The following is a 15430-nucleotide window of genomic DNA, read 5'->3' on the forward strand; positions in this document are numbered from 1 at the left end:
CGTCATCCAGGACGCGGTGACGTAGGAGGTGGCGTTCAGTCAGGTCCGCTCCCACAACCACGCGAGAAGGGGATCAGCGAGCATCGCCTTCCACAACTCTCTGGAAGCACAATACAACAGAGGCACACCACGCACAGACCCACACCGACCCGCACACCCACACAGACCCACACAGACACACTAAGGTACGTTGTGCTGCTCACTTGTTGTGTTATGTGATTTATTCTCTGTTATGTTTTATTCTTCTTCATCGGACTCTCCGTCCCTCCCCGGACCGCCAGCTAGCCGCTAATCTGTCAAAACAACGGAGGCTTAATCCGCGCACCGCTCCTATAGACTCGTTATTCTGACCAGGGACGACACGGTCTCTTATTGTGAGTTCGTATCGGGTCACTTCACCAGTAGACTGTTCGTTCTCGCAGGCTGTCAGTCGCCAGGTCCCTCGATGGAGGAGGTGTCGGGCTTATCTCCAGTGTGGTTAGCGGACTAGCTGCTCGCTAGCTCGGTGTAAACAAACCAGGCTGTCACCTCTCGGTGGTTAAATCCTCAGCCTCTGACAACATTCATCATTGTAAATGTTGTTTGGTGACATGTCTCGGGAGGACAATCACCACAGTGTCAGGGCATGCAGATCTTCATCGAGGATTTGGGTGTTTGACGGGCTCAGTTTTTGTGCAGCGGATGTTTTGGGGTTTTGTCTGGAAGTTCGGGTTGGGGTTTTCTTTGTCTCCTGCTCGGCGGCGTTGTGATGGCTGGGGCCACGGCGCTGTGTCGCAACCCGATTATCACACCCCATTACTGTCCTACATTTGAGGCAATGGTTAATAATATATGACAGCGATATTAAAGGGTTTTTATTTTGTACATTTTTATTGCTGATAATGACCTGATACCGGGGATGGTGACGTTCAAAGGTGTACTGTAGAGAGACACAAGTTAATAACCTGTAGTAGCCTTATACTGTAGTGGAATTGGACAACGATTGTATGTGTGCCATTTTGGTTTATATTGCCTGTGTTTGATTGGATTTATTGGCCTTCCCCATGCTATGCAATGATCCTGAATCCCTTAAAAAATAGAAAGTTAGCCCACACTACTACTCTGTATGACAACACCAGTATCACAAGAACACAACGTACATATAGACGTTGTGTAGCAAACAACAGTGTGTAGGCTGACCGCTTGCAGTGAGTCAAATATAGAAGGCTGTATTGGTGACCAGCATGCGACCAGTGTCTTTGTGATAAACCCTGGCAGACCCACAACAAACAGCGGGGGCTTCTCAATCTTTTTTGTCTGGTCAGTGTGCCAAAACACATGATGTCATCACATGAATAATCAATAGGCACTGTTGCGTCTTGCTTAGTCTTGCACACTTGTGGTGAACAGCTCACTTTATAATTTCACCAATACGTAAGGCACTTCGTGGGAACAAAGGAATTATTTAACTGATTCTATTTTGAGCACTTTCTCGATGCGGTGACGTCCAATGAAGTGAAGTCTTTGACTATGTGTGCCTGCATCCAAACAGCTAAGCATAGCGTCCAAGAATAGTAGCGAGCTGTCAGTGCAAAATTGATTGATCATTTGGAAGCAAGCAGTCTCTGTTCTTTCTCACTCTCTCTTTCTCCCCCCCCCCCTCCCTTTTCAGGTTTTTCTCCTTCAAACCTCACAAAGAGATTCTTAATTTCCTGTATGGATTGTTGGACACACACACACACACACACACACACACACACACACACACACACACACACACACACACACACACACACACACACACACACACACACACACACACGTCCCTTGCCAACAGGCCCCAGATAAATAAGCCTGTTACTTTGTTTAGAGGCTCAGCAAGCATCTTATGTGCGGCGAGAATATACACAGGAGAGAGAGGGTGTGTGCATGAGACTGTGTGTGGTGTACCCAGAGCCCATGCATGCTCACACTAGCCTTGTTTTGGCCGTCTTCCTCGATCCCACGCAGGTGGATTTGAAGAGCAGGGGACTTCCTCCAACCTGTGAACATCCACTCTGGGCGGGAACAACCTTATGAAGGCTGTTTGACACACGCGCGTGAAGCGGCTGTTTTTCATGCCCGACCATCTTGATTTGGTTTCATCATGGTGTCGCTTAGCCTACTGTCTGAACAGTAGTAGTTGGCAGCTGCAGCTCAAGTAATGTTATAACGTATAGTCATTTATTTATGTGTGTGTGTGTATATATATATATATATATATATATATATATATTTTTTTTTTTTTTCACAGCTGCGGACCAGATGGGAGTCCTGCTAGAAACTAGGCAACGTAACGTACCGTCAATAAACACGGGAATGTTGTTGGCAGCGTGACTAGCCAGCACATGAATGTGGCACTGGGGCCCGGTCAACCGTACGTCCTAATGGGATCGGAGAGGCAGAATGTTAACACTGAGTTTGTACCTTATCTATCGCTCGATGGCACGATTGTAGGTGACAAAGGAATTGGAGCCCAGGTCTGAGTCATCTAGTAGGGTACGCGTTCTTCTGGGGTTGGCCGAGCCTGGCATCAATGGAACAAGAAGGAAGAACCCATCCCTGTTATTAGTCAAAGCTGTCCCCACCCAGAGCCTAGAACGCACGGCGGTGTGTTCCCCTCACTGCCATGAAAGCTATCCTACACACAGAGACAGACCGGAGAGAGCAATGCTGGCCTCCCTTTTGTTTGTGAGCACTATCATTGCTATTTACCTTTGCTAGCAGCAATGCAATTCTTTTGTGTGCTTGTGAGCAGCTGTAGTGCTGCGCGGTCTAGGCTAAGTGTTAGCCAGGTCTGGGTTAACAGGCTTTATTTAGCTTTGGGTCTGTGTTCTGGTTCTCTCTACTGATGTAGACAGACAGGGTCATTATAGCGGTGCGTGTCTGTTATTGTATGCATTATGTAGCCATAAACACATGGGCTAGTCTTGGATTTAAAAGTGTGTGTGCGAGTCCATGTGTGTTGGACAATGCATGCTTTCATGGCCGGGGCCACATGAGCAAATAGGCTGTTTGTGTGTTTGAGTGTTTGTGTCATACTGTGAATGTATGACCTCCAAATGGCCAACTTTCTGTGTGTGTGTGTGTGTGCATTCATATGTCTTGAGGGGCTGTGTCGGGTCCATGTCAAAGCGACGATGACGAATTGGAAGGCTTCCTATTGGTCAGAGCATGAAGGACATCTGAATGTCATCCAGACATAGCTGGATATATTAAGACCTCCTTTTTTTCTTTTTAAAGATACACCCAGATTAGAGGGGGTTAATCTAGTTGACATGGAGATGAGGTGGGGTTCTGTTAGCTGAATAACATTTTGGAACTGGTTCTGAATACGTACAAAACATACTAGTGTTCTTAAGGCTCTGTCTCTTCTCTCAGAGTCTAACAAACCCCTTATCGGATTAGTATTTCCCCCCCAATAGATTCAATAAGGGATGTGAATGGTTTCAGCCTCGATAAACAGATTTGGATCTGTTCGGTCAAATTGGTAAAATGACCTACCCTAGATGCTGACCAATCAGGTGGAGGCATTCGTTGCTCATCTCGTACACAACATCCTGCTAGGTTGACTCACTAAGAGAGTGAGTGTTGGGCAGCCTTTACAACACGGGGATCCCTATTGACCATTACATTCATCTGTGTGTGTGTGTGTGTCTGTGTGTGTGTGTGTGTGTGTGTGTGTGTCTCTCACACTGTCTTTCTTTGTCTCTGTCAATCACAAGACTGCTGGCGCGTATCAGTAACTCACTGCTGTATCAGCACACACACACACACACACACACACACACACACACACACACACACACACACACACACACACACACACACACACACACACACACACACACACACACACACACACACACTTACTTTTGTTGACTTGTCCAATATTATCCATGCAGCATGATACATTTGGTGAGGTAAGCATTTCAGGATTTTTATTGTAATTGGCCGCTATTGAGGTGTGTGTGTGTGTGTGTGTGTGTGTGTGTGTGTGTGTGTGTGTGTGTGTGTGTGTGTGTGTGTGTGTGTGTGTGTGTGTGTGTGTGTGTGTGTGTGTGTGTGTGTGTGTGTGTGTGTGTGTGTGTTAGAGACAAAAGTGAAGACAGCATGACACATAGATCAACAAACATGGACGACCTGCATGTCTGCATTTCAATCAGGTTATCAGCGCAATTAGCTGGGTGGGCACGGCCAGGGCCAGGCAGCTGGGTTAAAGCAGGCGTTGCCTTTCTTATTGTGTTCTGTAATGACGGTTGCATAAGGTGTGTGTGTGTGCGTGCGTGCGTGTGCGTTTGTGTGTGCCGTTGAGGAGTGATCACAGAGGCCCACGTGGTCCTTCAGGCGCTCATGTGATCGCACGCAGCAGTTTTAAATTATTCCAACGGCGTCCCGCACAAAGAGAGGCCTATTCCTCTGCCCCCCTGACCCCGTGACCCCAGTAGGGGGGGCACACGCTCTGTAGTGCCTTCTGGCGAACCGAGCCCCTGCACCCCCACACACTCCACCACACTCCACCACACTCCACCACTCTCCAACACACTCCACCACTCTCCAACACTCTCCAACACACTCCACCACACTCCACCACACTCCAACACACTCTCCAACACACTCCACCACACTCCAACACACTCCAACACACTCCACCACACTCCACCACACTCCACCACACTCCACCACACTCCAACACACTCCAACACACTCCACCACACTCCACCACACTCCAACACACTCCACCACACTCCACCACACTCCACCACACTCCAACACACTCTCCCCCACACTCCACCACACTCCAATACACTCCAACACACTCCAACACACTCTCCAACACACACTCCAACACACACTCCAACACACACTCCAACACACTCCACCACACTCCAACACACTCCACCACACTCCAACACACTCCACCACACTCCAACACACTCTCCACCACACTCTCCACCACACTCTCCAACACACTCTCCACCACACTCCACCACTCTCCAACACACACTCCAACACACACTCCAACACACTCCACCACACTCCAACACACTCCACCACACTCCAACACACTCTCCACCACACTCTCCACCACACTCTCCACCACACTCCACCACTCTCCACCACACTCTCCAACACACTCTCCAACACACTCCAACACACTCTCCAACACACTCTCCAACACACTCCAACACACTCTGTCACACTCCAACACACTCTCCAACACACTCCAACACACTCTGTCACACTCCAACACACTGTCACACTCCACCACACTCTTCATGTGGAAAGAGGCTCTTTCAGAGCTGTAGCTATCACGAGATCTGTGAAATGAGAATGGGGTGATATATACACGCCGCGGTCTGTTGGATATCGGAGAGAAGACGCTTTTACCATTTCATTTAAAGTGGGGATATTATACCAGCGGGCGTGAATGGGATAAACCATTATCGGCCTTTTCCTTTGTTTTTGTGACTTCACAAGTGGGAGAGTCCACCCAGATGTGTGCTGGATAGATCAGTCTACCAGCCTTCCCATGGGACTCTAGCAAATGTTACTTATCTATCCATCATACACCTAGAAGGAATGGCCAATCACTCACAACCGGAGACATGATACCCCCCCTTTAATGAGCCGATGTTGGGACAACATCAACTGTGATGTTTCTCAACTGACACCGTTTATTTACAGTCTAGGTCGGTATCATGTGTACACAGCTTACCCAATCAATCAATCAATCAATGTTTGGTCCTTGGTCCCGGGTCCAGACATCATCTTGATTAAGACCTGTTCTATTTATGCCCGGCCTCATGTCATAACCGGCCGAGCGGTGGGGAAACAGTACAGGCCGACACCAGGCAGACGGGCTTGGGAGGGGAGACGTCCCGTCCCGCCGGCCGGGCCTGCTGGGCCTGCTGTGACTGAGCCAGTAGGCCCTTGGCGACCGTATCTCCCTGTGATAGACGTGGCTGTGGTGGGCCCGTCAAGGTGTGTGTTCCAGTTCCACCTCAGTCACGGCTGGAAGCCAATCTCATTTCATTTTTTTCACTCCCACGATAATGAAATATATTTATGCGAGCGTTGTCTTCCCACGTCTAGCCTCTATTCTTTTTTCCTTTTTCAGCATTGAAGGATTTATGTGGGCTGCTGTCCTTTAGTTTGTCGTCGTCGGAGGGGGGCTGGGGGTGGGGGTGGGGGCTGGGGGCGGGGGCGGGGGGTGGGGGCTGGGGCCCCTCCCCCCGCGGAGAGGTGAATGTTTTCAACCACGTATGAGAAACCACTCACCGTTTGGCCAGTTAAAACCGGATCCGCTCCGTTGCATTGATGCAGAAGTGGTTGAACTGCCGGCTCGGGTTTGACCTCAATAATAATAATGTGCTTAATTTCTGAAGCGCATGATGCTATCCGCTCTGAATCAGGGTTGTTGTTGTTGGATAACCTTTCCCTTCCGTCTCAAGCTTCCGTTGCAGGAAGGTGCGTAAAGCGTGTGCACTGTGGCGTCCTCGGGGTCCCCGTCGGTCAGCCCTAACCCTAACGCTGTGGTGTACCCCAGGGAGGCAGCCGAGGTTTAGGGTCCCCTCAGAATGTGTCCCATCAGATGGTCTATTACCCTAATCGCACACACACACAGACGCACACACCCAGCGGGCCGTGCTCTGCATCACGTGACATCTTCTGATGATGCTGCAGAGCAGGTTCAGTGACTCATGCCTTCTGGCGTCTCTCGCTCTCTGTCTCTCGGTCTCAGTGTCTCCGTCCCTCTCGTTTTCTCTAGCTCTCTCTCTCTGTCCGTCTCTCTCTCTCTCTCTCTGTCCGTCTCTCTCTCTCTCTCTGTCATTCACTAGTCTCTGTCTCTCCCTCTGTCTCTCTGTCTCTCCCTCTGTCTCTCACTCTCTCCCTCCTCCCTCTCCTCTCCCTGTTTCCCCCTCTGTCTCCCTCCTCCCTCTCCTCCCTGTCTCCCCCTCTGCCCCCCCCCCCTCCTCTCCCTGTCTCCCCCTCTGTCTCTCCCTCCTCCCTCTCTTCTCTCTGTCTCCCTCCTCCCTCTCTTCTCTCTGTCTCCCTCCTCCCTCTCCTCTCCCTGTCTCCCCCTCTGTCTCCCTCCTCCCTCTCCTCTCCCTGTCTCCCCCTCTGTCTCTCCCTCCTCCCTCTCCTCTCCCTGTCTCCCCCTCTGTCTCTCCCTCCTCCCTCTCCTCTCCCTCTCTTCTCTCTGTCTCTCCCTCCTCCCTCTCCTCTCCCTCTCTTCTCTCTGTCTCTCCCTCCTCCCTCTCCTCTCCCTGTCTCCCCCTCTGTCTCTCCCTCCTCCCTCTCTTCTCCCTGTCTCCCCCTCTGTCTCTCCCTCCTCCCTGTCTCCCCCTCTGTCTCTCCCTCCTCCCTCTCCTCTCCCTGTCTCCCCCTCTGTCTCTCCCTCCTCCCTCTCCTCTCCCTGTCTCCCCCTCTGTCTCTCCCTCCTCCCTCTCCTCTCCCTGTCTCCCCCTCTCTCTCTCCCTCCTCCCTCTCTTCTCTGTCTCTTGTTCACTGGAGGCGCTCCTCCTTGATCTGGGTCTCTGTTCCTCCCTCCTCCCTCTCCTCTCCCTGTCTCCCCCTCTGTCTCCCTCCTCCCTCTCCTCTCCCTGTCTCCCCCTATGTCTCCCTCCTCCCTCTCCTCTCCCTGTCTCCCTCCTTCCTCTCCTCTCCCTGTCTCCCCCTCTGTCTCTCCCTCCTTCCTCTCCTCTCTGTTCCTTCGGCCTCAGTTCTGGCGCCCTGCTCTGCTGCTCGTTCTTCAGACAGCGCGTCGGCTTCCCCTCAGGCTAACATTAGATCCTCCCTCTCCAGATCTCTCTCTCTCTCTGTGGGGACGAGATGGCACCATGGCGCTCGAAATATAGGTTGTTGACTTGGATTCCCTAAAACAACGCGTGGTATTCCCACCTCCTGGCATCCTTTGTGTTATTCTCCTCCTTGGCCCTTTTGTCTACGACAGCGGTCAGAATCTCTGCAGTTGGCAGAGCCGTAAAAATGTTAATTACCTGAAGAGCCAAAGAAGATTTTGCATAATTATCATTCAACCTTTTTAGAGACGATATTCATCCATTGCAAATTAAGCTGGAAAGAACGACCTATACACATATATATATATTCCCCATACAGGCTTTCATCATCTATTCTAAGTGTAGTTTATGGCATTATGATGAATTGCAGATGTTGTGGAATTTTACCTGGAAACTGCCAAAAATCTCAGAAATCCAGAAACCTCGCCAAACCTCGCCAGTGGTTGAGGTACGTTCCCTTGCTCTTATAGGTCGCTCCTCTCTTCAGTCATCGTGTTAAACCCGCCCGCATCAGATCAAAGGTTGTGATAGGCCAGACCCGGGCCAGGCCTGTCTGAACGGGAGGGGGGCCAGACGCATATGCTATCTCAAGTAAAACATGGGCTCCCAGGGTGGTTGGGTTCCCAGGCTACCTGGATGCAGTAATTAGTGCAAAATTAAATCTTTTTGAGACCACAATCAATTTTTCCGCCTTGTTTGCATATGTTATACAATCCTTTAGAAAGAGCCGAGCGTGGCTCCAGACCCAGGGGCACGCTGTGGTACTGGGGTCCCTGTCTCCCCCCTCTGTCTCCCCCCTCTGTCTCCCCCCGTCTCTCCCCCCCGTCTCTCCCCCCGTCTCCCTCCGTCTCTCCCCCTGTCCCCCCCCTGTCTCCCCTGTCTCTCCCCCCTGTCTCCCCCTTCTCCCCCCACCTCCCCGTCTCCCCCCTGTCTCCCCCGTCTCCCCCCCCTCTGCCTCTCGTCGCCGTGGTGACCGGGCGAGGACGCACGCGTGGAAATGCGCAGCACAGGCATTTGTGAATGAAAGTATTGTAGCAGAGAAACCAGATCTGGATCTGAAAATATTTCCGTGTGTGCAAATATATCCACGGCTGTGTGTGTGTGTGTGTGTGTGTGTGTGTGTGTGTGTGTGTGTGTGTGTGTGTGTGTGTGTGTGTGTGTGTGTGTGTGTGTGTGTGTGTGTGTGTGTGTGTGTGTGTGTGTGTGTGTGTGTTCCCTCCCTGCCTGCCTAATGTGTCTAACACACACACATGATCATGTGACCTTGCTTGCGTCCCGTCCCTCCACTATGGCCGCCCTTCACGGGAGGCGGTTTTATGTACGCAGTCTGGCGGTAATCATCCCCAGTGGCGGCCGATACAGGGAGTATGGATTCATTAAAGACCGCAGCACCACGACACCATATGAAGGTGACAAGCTAAGAGCCGTGTAACCCCCCCCGCTGTCCTCCAGTGTGGACCCCCCCCACCCCCCCACCTCCCAGCCAGACCCCCCCGGGGGACTGAGGATGTGTTGGTGAGCACACGGGGGGGGGGGGGGGGGTCCTTGGGAGATGCGACCCTAAAATCAAAACGTACCTTCATTCATCGGACATCATCCCAGTTCAACGTGGTGGTCCCAGTTCAACGTGGTGGTCCCAGTTCAACGTGGTGGTCCCAGTTCAACGTGGTGGTCCCAGTTCAACGTGGTGGTCCCAGTTCAACGTGATGGTCCCAGTTCAACGTGGTGGTCCCAGTTCAACGTGGTGGTCCCAGTTCAACGTGGTGGTCCCAGTTCAACGTGATGGTCCCAGTTCAACGTGGTGGTCCCAGTTCAACGTGGTGGTCCCAGTTCAACGTGGTGGTCCCAGTTCAACGTGGTGGTCCTAGTTCAACGTGGTGGTCCCCGGGTTTGGACGGGGAGGTCTTATACTCCTTCTGAACGGGCCTTAACACGGCCTCAACCCCTCGGCCTCACCAGGAGGACCACGTGCAGCGTTGTCAGTCGGCTCTCCTCCGTGGCCGTCGCTGGTCCTACCTCGGGGTGACATCATAACATATTGAACCAACAGCAGTCGGCCCACAGAGCTCGTTACTGTCCCTGTGGGTTGGTGGGGGAACCTTCTAGAACCTTTTGAGGAAACCATGAAAACCCCATGAATGGCCTTTAGTGCAGCGACCCGTTTCCACACCCTGGTCGCGTTGAGGAAGCGTTTCCAGTGCGTTGTCATGGTTTCCCCCCCCCCCCAGCCCCCAGTACGGCCGCCAGGTGAACAATATCTCCAGCGTTGGTTCCTGGTGGCTCACTGAGGCATTCAGGAGGCGAGCAGCCAGCGACGCCAAGGAGCCCCAGCCACCTTCCAGCGCACGCATCTATAGAAACGTATAGAAACATATAGAAAAATACATTCCGACCGTCCGTTCCAGCCCGTGATTATCCTCCCATCGGGATCATCTTCTTGGCCTTATCTCCGAGGGCCATGCTGCTGAGGCACACAGAAACCGTCCTCTGGCAGACGTGAGGTCTTCCATTCACAGAGTCCCCCGAACGGCCTCAGTAAATCCACTCACAGCCCCCTGTAAACTGCCCGTCAGCATCTTTGTGTGTGTGTCTCTGTGTGTGTGTGTGTGTGTGTGTGTGTGTGTGTGTGTGTGTGTGTGTGTGTGTGTGTGTGTGTGTGTGTGTGTGTGTGTGTGTGTGTGTGTGTGTGTGTGTGTGTGTGTGTCCATAGTAGTATGAGTATAGCAGTAGTGGAGGATAATGGGGATGATTATAACGTATCTTTGCTAACTCACTTGGCTGCCGTGTGTATCCCTTTACATTAGGTCCCTTTAAGGATTCTACTGCAATACATGGAAGTACGCGTCTCCTGTTTCTCTCTCTCTGGTGCGTTTCTGTGTTCTGTTTTAATAAGGACTCTGGGCTTAGGACTCATTATGTATTCTGCATTGGGGTTTTACAGAAGATGCTGAACGAAGTTTAGAGTACGGCACTCATAGCGGGTGAGAGGAATGAACGCGGTGAATGATAACACCAAAGGAAGAGTGAAAACACAAAAGGGTTTGTCGGGCAAGGGGGCGGCCATTTTGGACCCATCAATGCTAGTTTATAGAAGTCCTACGCACGTTCTGCACCTCTCTACCTCCTCTGTGTCTTCACACCGTTCTATAGACATCCATACTGTGTGAGGTTCAGGATCTGCACCTCTCTACCTCCTCTGTGTCTTCACACCGTTCTATAGACATCCATACTGTGTGAGGTTCAGGATCTGCACCTCTCTACCTCCCTCTGTGTCTTCACACCGTTCTATAGACATCCATACTGTGTGAGGTTCAGGATCTGCACCTCTCTACCTCCTCTGTGTCTTCACACCGTTCTATAGACATCCATACTCGGTGTGAGGTTCACTTTCTGCCCGGTGTTTGCGCTCTTCCTACCCTTGTTTTCGCTCTACTACCCACCGTCATTAAACATACATGGGGGGGGGGGAGGACGTTGAACCCCCAGGGATTTGAAAAACCATCAGAGAGATCAACAGTCCGGGGGCATTTAGCCCTGAGCCTGTGTGTCTGGGGAATGGGCCGTACAGCGCCGTCACATCCAGACGCTGTTCCCTGAGCCTCTGCTCCAGCCACACTCACAGGAGCCTTCTGCCCCCGTTCAGAGAGAGAGAGAGAGAGAGAGAGAGAATTTCAGAAGGCAACATGGGTTGTGTGTACATCATATGGCAATGACTAGTGAATCAATATTTGCCCATTAGTCCATTCATGATGCCTCTTCATAAACTATAATAATGTGATAAGGGTTCAATGCAACAGTCTGTGTTGTATTGTTGTTGTGTATGGCACACCATGACGCACACAAAATGAAAAGCCTTGCTCTATTGTTATGAACTACGACCGTCTCCGTGATGACTTCACACATACCACTTGGGTCTTGAAGGCATTACCCTATTGTAAACTAAGCGCTTTACTCATGCCCGAGTAAACAGGCTAATGAAGACTGCTGGGGATACAGGAGACACCTGTGTCTTCCTGATGATGACGTCTGGTGGACCCATAGCGGTTCATCACATCCTGTGTATCATGTCCTCTTATGTGTATCTATTATCCCTTTTAAGGAAGCGAACCAATGGAAGACAAGAAAGAAAATGAAGTGTTTTTCCACTACATTCCTATAATGTCCAGGTCTCAAAGCGGTTCTGCTCCCCATTGTTTGAGTCACTAGCGTTATGTAACCCCCTGAACGTCTTGAACCAGCTGGACCTCCACCCAGTGGGAAGGGTGTCTGGGTGGAGGTCCGGTGGTGGGGACAGACGCTTGGGCTGAACCAGAATGCAGCAAAAACAGCCCCAGCTTGGACAATGGATAACGCTGTGATCCTGTTCAGGTTCATGGGTCAGAGGACGTGCTCACGTCTGTTCTGTACTCTGTACTCTGTACTAAAGTGTTCATTTGGTTATGATCCATGAACTAAGTGTTTATATTAAACGGCAACATTAAACAGCGAGTGTTTGATTTTAACGAATAATCTATTTATTCGATTTGATACATTTTCTGTCTGCAATGAGTGAAACGACTTGAAGTAGGCGGGCTCCAGACACCACCAGGGTGGTGTCTGGAGGTCTCTCTGTCACTACCCCCACCAGGGTGGTGTCTGGAGGTCTGTCTGTCACCACCACCACCAGGGTGGTGTCTGGAGGTCTGTCTGTCACCACCACCACCAGGGTGGTGTCTGGAGGTCTGTCTGTCACCACCACCACCACCACCACCACTACTCCCTGAGCAGAGGCGTGGCTTGGTCTCATTGTTTGGTTGAAGAAGGCGCTGGTCGTCACAACACGGCTGCGTTACCCGTCCTCAGACAGCCTGAAGGTTAGTTATGTAAGGCTGTGGGCCTTAAAGGGCAGCTCCCCAGTCACACACTAGTGTGTGAGAGTGTGAGCGTGAGGGTACATTGCAGGGCTTCTCTGGAGGTTGAATATAATGGGGGTGGCAGGCTATTGTCAAAGTGCTGCTGCACCACAGATTGCCTCGGAGTGAGTCTTCAGCACATGGTTCATTATACCCTCTACTTAGCATGGCTGGTGACCTGCTGAAGGGAACCTGAATAGGAGCATGCCAGGTGGTTGTTATTGACGGTAGCGATGCAGCGACTTCTGGGGTGTACATCGGTACGGGCCGATATTAACCTCGTGGAACGCCATCGCTCTGACCTTCACCGATGCGACTGAGTTATATATATATATAGGCGGTTGACGGACTTCATTTCAGTTCAGGTGTTTTTTTTTGATAATAATGAAGGCAAATTGTTATTTTACACATCGGATCGGCAAAGAATTTCCCAATCGGTGGATCCTTAGTAACTATACATAACCTGTATCTCATTCCCTCATTGGTAGTTTATTCAAAGGATTATCCTAAAAGTACAGGGCTGATTAGCATAAGTAATGAATTGAAAAGATAATTCCTCCAGCTTTCCTTCTCACTACTTCCTGTGCTTGAAGTCTCTTGTTCCTGTCCTCGTTGATGGCTCTGGTTGCTAGGCAACCCTACGACAGCCAGCTGGCAGCCCCTCATTGGCCGCCGCCGCACCCAGATGCAACGTTTCTTTCCAATCTTCGGCTCACAATTTAGGAACGATACAAAGGGACGCCATTTTATCAAACAATGACTTAACAAAACAAAGGCGGGCTGGTGTGATTTGACTGCAGCGACAGCCTCCACCCAGGAAGAAGCTGCCCCTTAACGGGTCACATGACTGGTGGGGGGGTTCTCTGATGTCCATCAGGGGAGCACCCCAACACCACTGGCATTCCTTCCTCTAGTATCCCCGTTGCGTGAGTGACAGCCCCATGGGTCCAGAGGAACCCCACCAGGAGGGAACCCACCAGGAGGGGTTATTCTGGGCTTTCTTGTCTTCTCCGTGGGGTTTGTAAAGCCGTGCCACATTTCTTTAGAGGTCACCGTGTACTGCAAGATGACAGAGCTGCACCTTGATATAGATGATAAAAAGATAAATACGATCCAGTTGATGGACTGTCTCTCTCTCTGCTCTGACTGTCTCTCTCTGCTCTGATAATGACTGTCTCTCTCTCTCTCTCTGATAATGACTGTCTCTCTCTCTCTCTGCTCTGACCGTCTCTCTCTCTCTGCTCTGATAATGACTGTCTCTCTCTCTCTCTGCTCTGATAATGATTGTCTCTCTCTCTCTCTCTGCTCTGACTGTCTCTCTCTCTCTGCTCTGATAATGACTGTCTCTCTCTCTCTCTGCTCTGATAATGACTGTCTCTCTCTCTGATAATGACTGTCTCTCTCTGCTCTGATAATGACGGTCTCTCTCTCGCTCTCTGATAATGACTGTCTCTCTCTCTCTCTGATAATGACGGTCTCTCTCTCTCTGATAATGACTGTCTCTCCCTCTTTCTGATAATGACTCTCTCCCTCTCTCTGATAATGACTGTCTCTCTTTCTCTCTGATAATGACTGTCTCTCTCTCTCTGATAATGTCTCTCTCTCTCTTTCTCTCTGATAATGACTGTCTCTCTCTCTCTCTGATAATGACTGTCTCTCTCTCTCTGATAATCTCTCTCTTTCTCTCTGATAATGACTGTCTCTCTCTCTCTCTGATAATGACTGTCTCTCTCTCTCTCTCTCTGATAATGACTGTCTCTCTCTCTCTCTGATAATGACTGTCTCTCCCTCTCTCTGATAATGACTGTCTCTCTCTCTCTCTGATAATGACTGTCTCTCTCTCTCTCTCTGATAATGACTGTCTCTCTCTCTCTCTGATAATGACTGTCTCTCTCTCTCTCTCTGATAATGACTGTCTCTCTCTCTCTCTCTGATAATGACTGTCTCTCTCTCTCTCTGATAATGACTGTCTCTCTCTCTCTGATAATGACTGTCTCTCCCTCTCTCTGATAATGACTGTCTCTCTCCCTCTCTCTGATAATGACTGTCTCTCTCTCTCTCTGATAATGACGGTCTCTCCCTCTCTCTGATAATGACAGTCTCTCTCTCTCTCTCTGATAATGACTGTGGCTCTCCCTCTCTCTGATAATGACTTTCTCTCTCTCTGCTCTGATAATGACTGTCTCTCCCTCTCTCTGATAATGACTGTCTCTCTCTCTCTCTCAGATAATGACGGTCTCTCTCTCTCTCTGATAATGACTGTCTCTCTCTCTCTCTCTGATAATGACTGTCTCTCTCTCTCTCTCTCTCTCTGATAATGACTGTCTCTCTCTCTCTCTCTGATAATGACTGTCTCTCTCTCTCTCTCTGATAATGACTGTCTCTCTCTCTCTCTGATAATGACTGTGGCTCTCCCTCTCTCTGATAATGACTGTCTCTCTCTCTCCAGTTGTCCAGAGGGCCCAGCGTTCCCAGCTCCCCGTCCAGTCGACCACCACCTGCTCTGGGTCTCTTCCCCCCCTGGTCCACTCCGGTCCGGCGTAGTCCAGGAGACGCTCCTGGTTTTGCGTTGCCTGTGCGTTGCCCAGGACCAGGCTCAGTCCGCTCCATTTCTTTGGCGGTTCGGTCCGGCGTTTACAAGCTGGACGGCGGGGAGGTGACTGAGGGCGAGGGCCCGGCCTTCGTCCTGCGACACAGGACTTCCACTCTGGCGGA

At 50.7% G+C, this 15430-nt stretch overlaps 1 protein-coding gene across 1 annotated transcript in view; it reads left to right on the plus strand.

Moving 5' to 3' along the window:
- The window catches only part of adipor2 (adiponectin receptor 2), a 40090-nt gene continuing 24660 nt past the window's right edge, over nt 1–15430 (plus strand). The window contains exons 1-2 of the mRNA XM_030353951.1: nt 1–185; nt 15165–15430. The exon at nt 15165–15430 is cut by the window's right edge and continues 124 nt beyond it. The gene's annotated coding sequence lies outside the window, so the exon portion shown is untranslated. The remainder of the gene's footprint in view (nt 186–15164) is intronic.

The sequence above is a fragment of the Gadus morhua genome, chromosome 4 (assembly GCF_902167405.1).
Source record: "Gadus morhua chromosome 4, gadMor3.0, whole genome shotgun sequence".
In the NCBI taxonomy this organism is placed as follows: Eukaryota; Metazoa; Chordata; class Actinopteri; order Gadiformes; family Gadidae; genus Gadus; species Gadus morhua.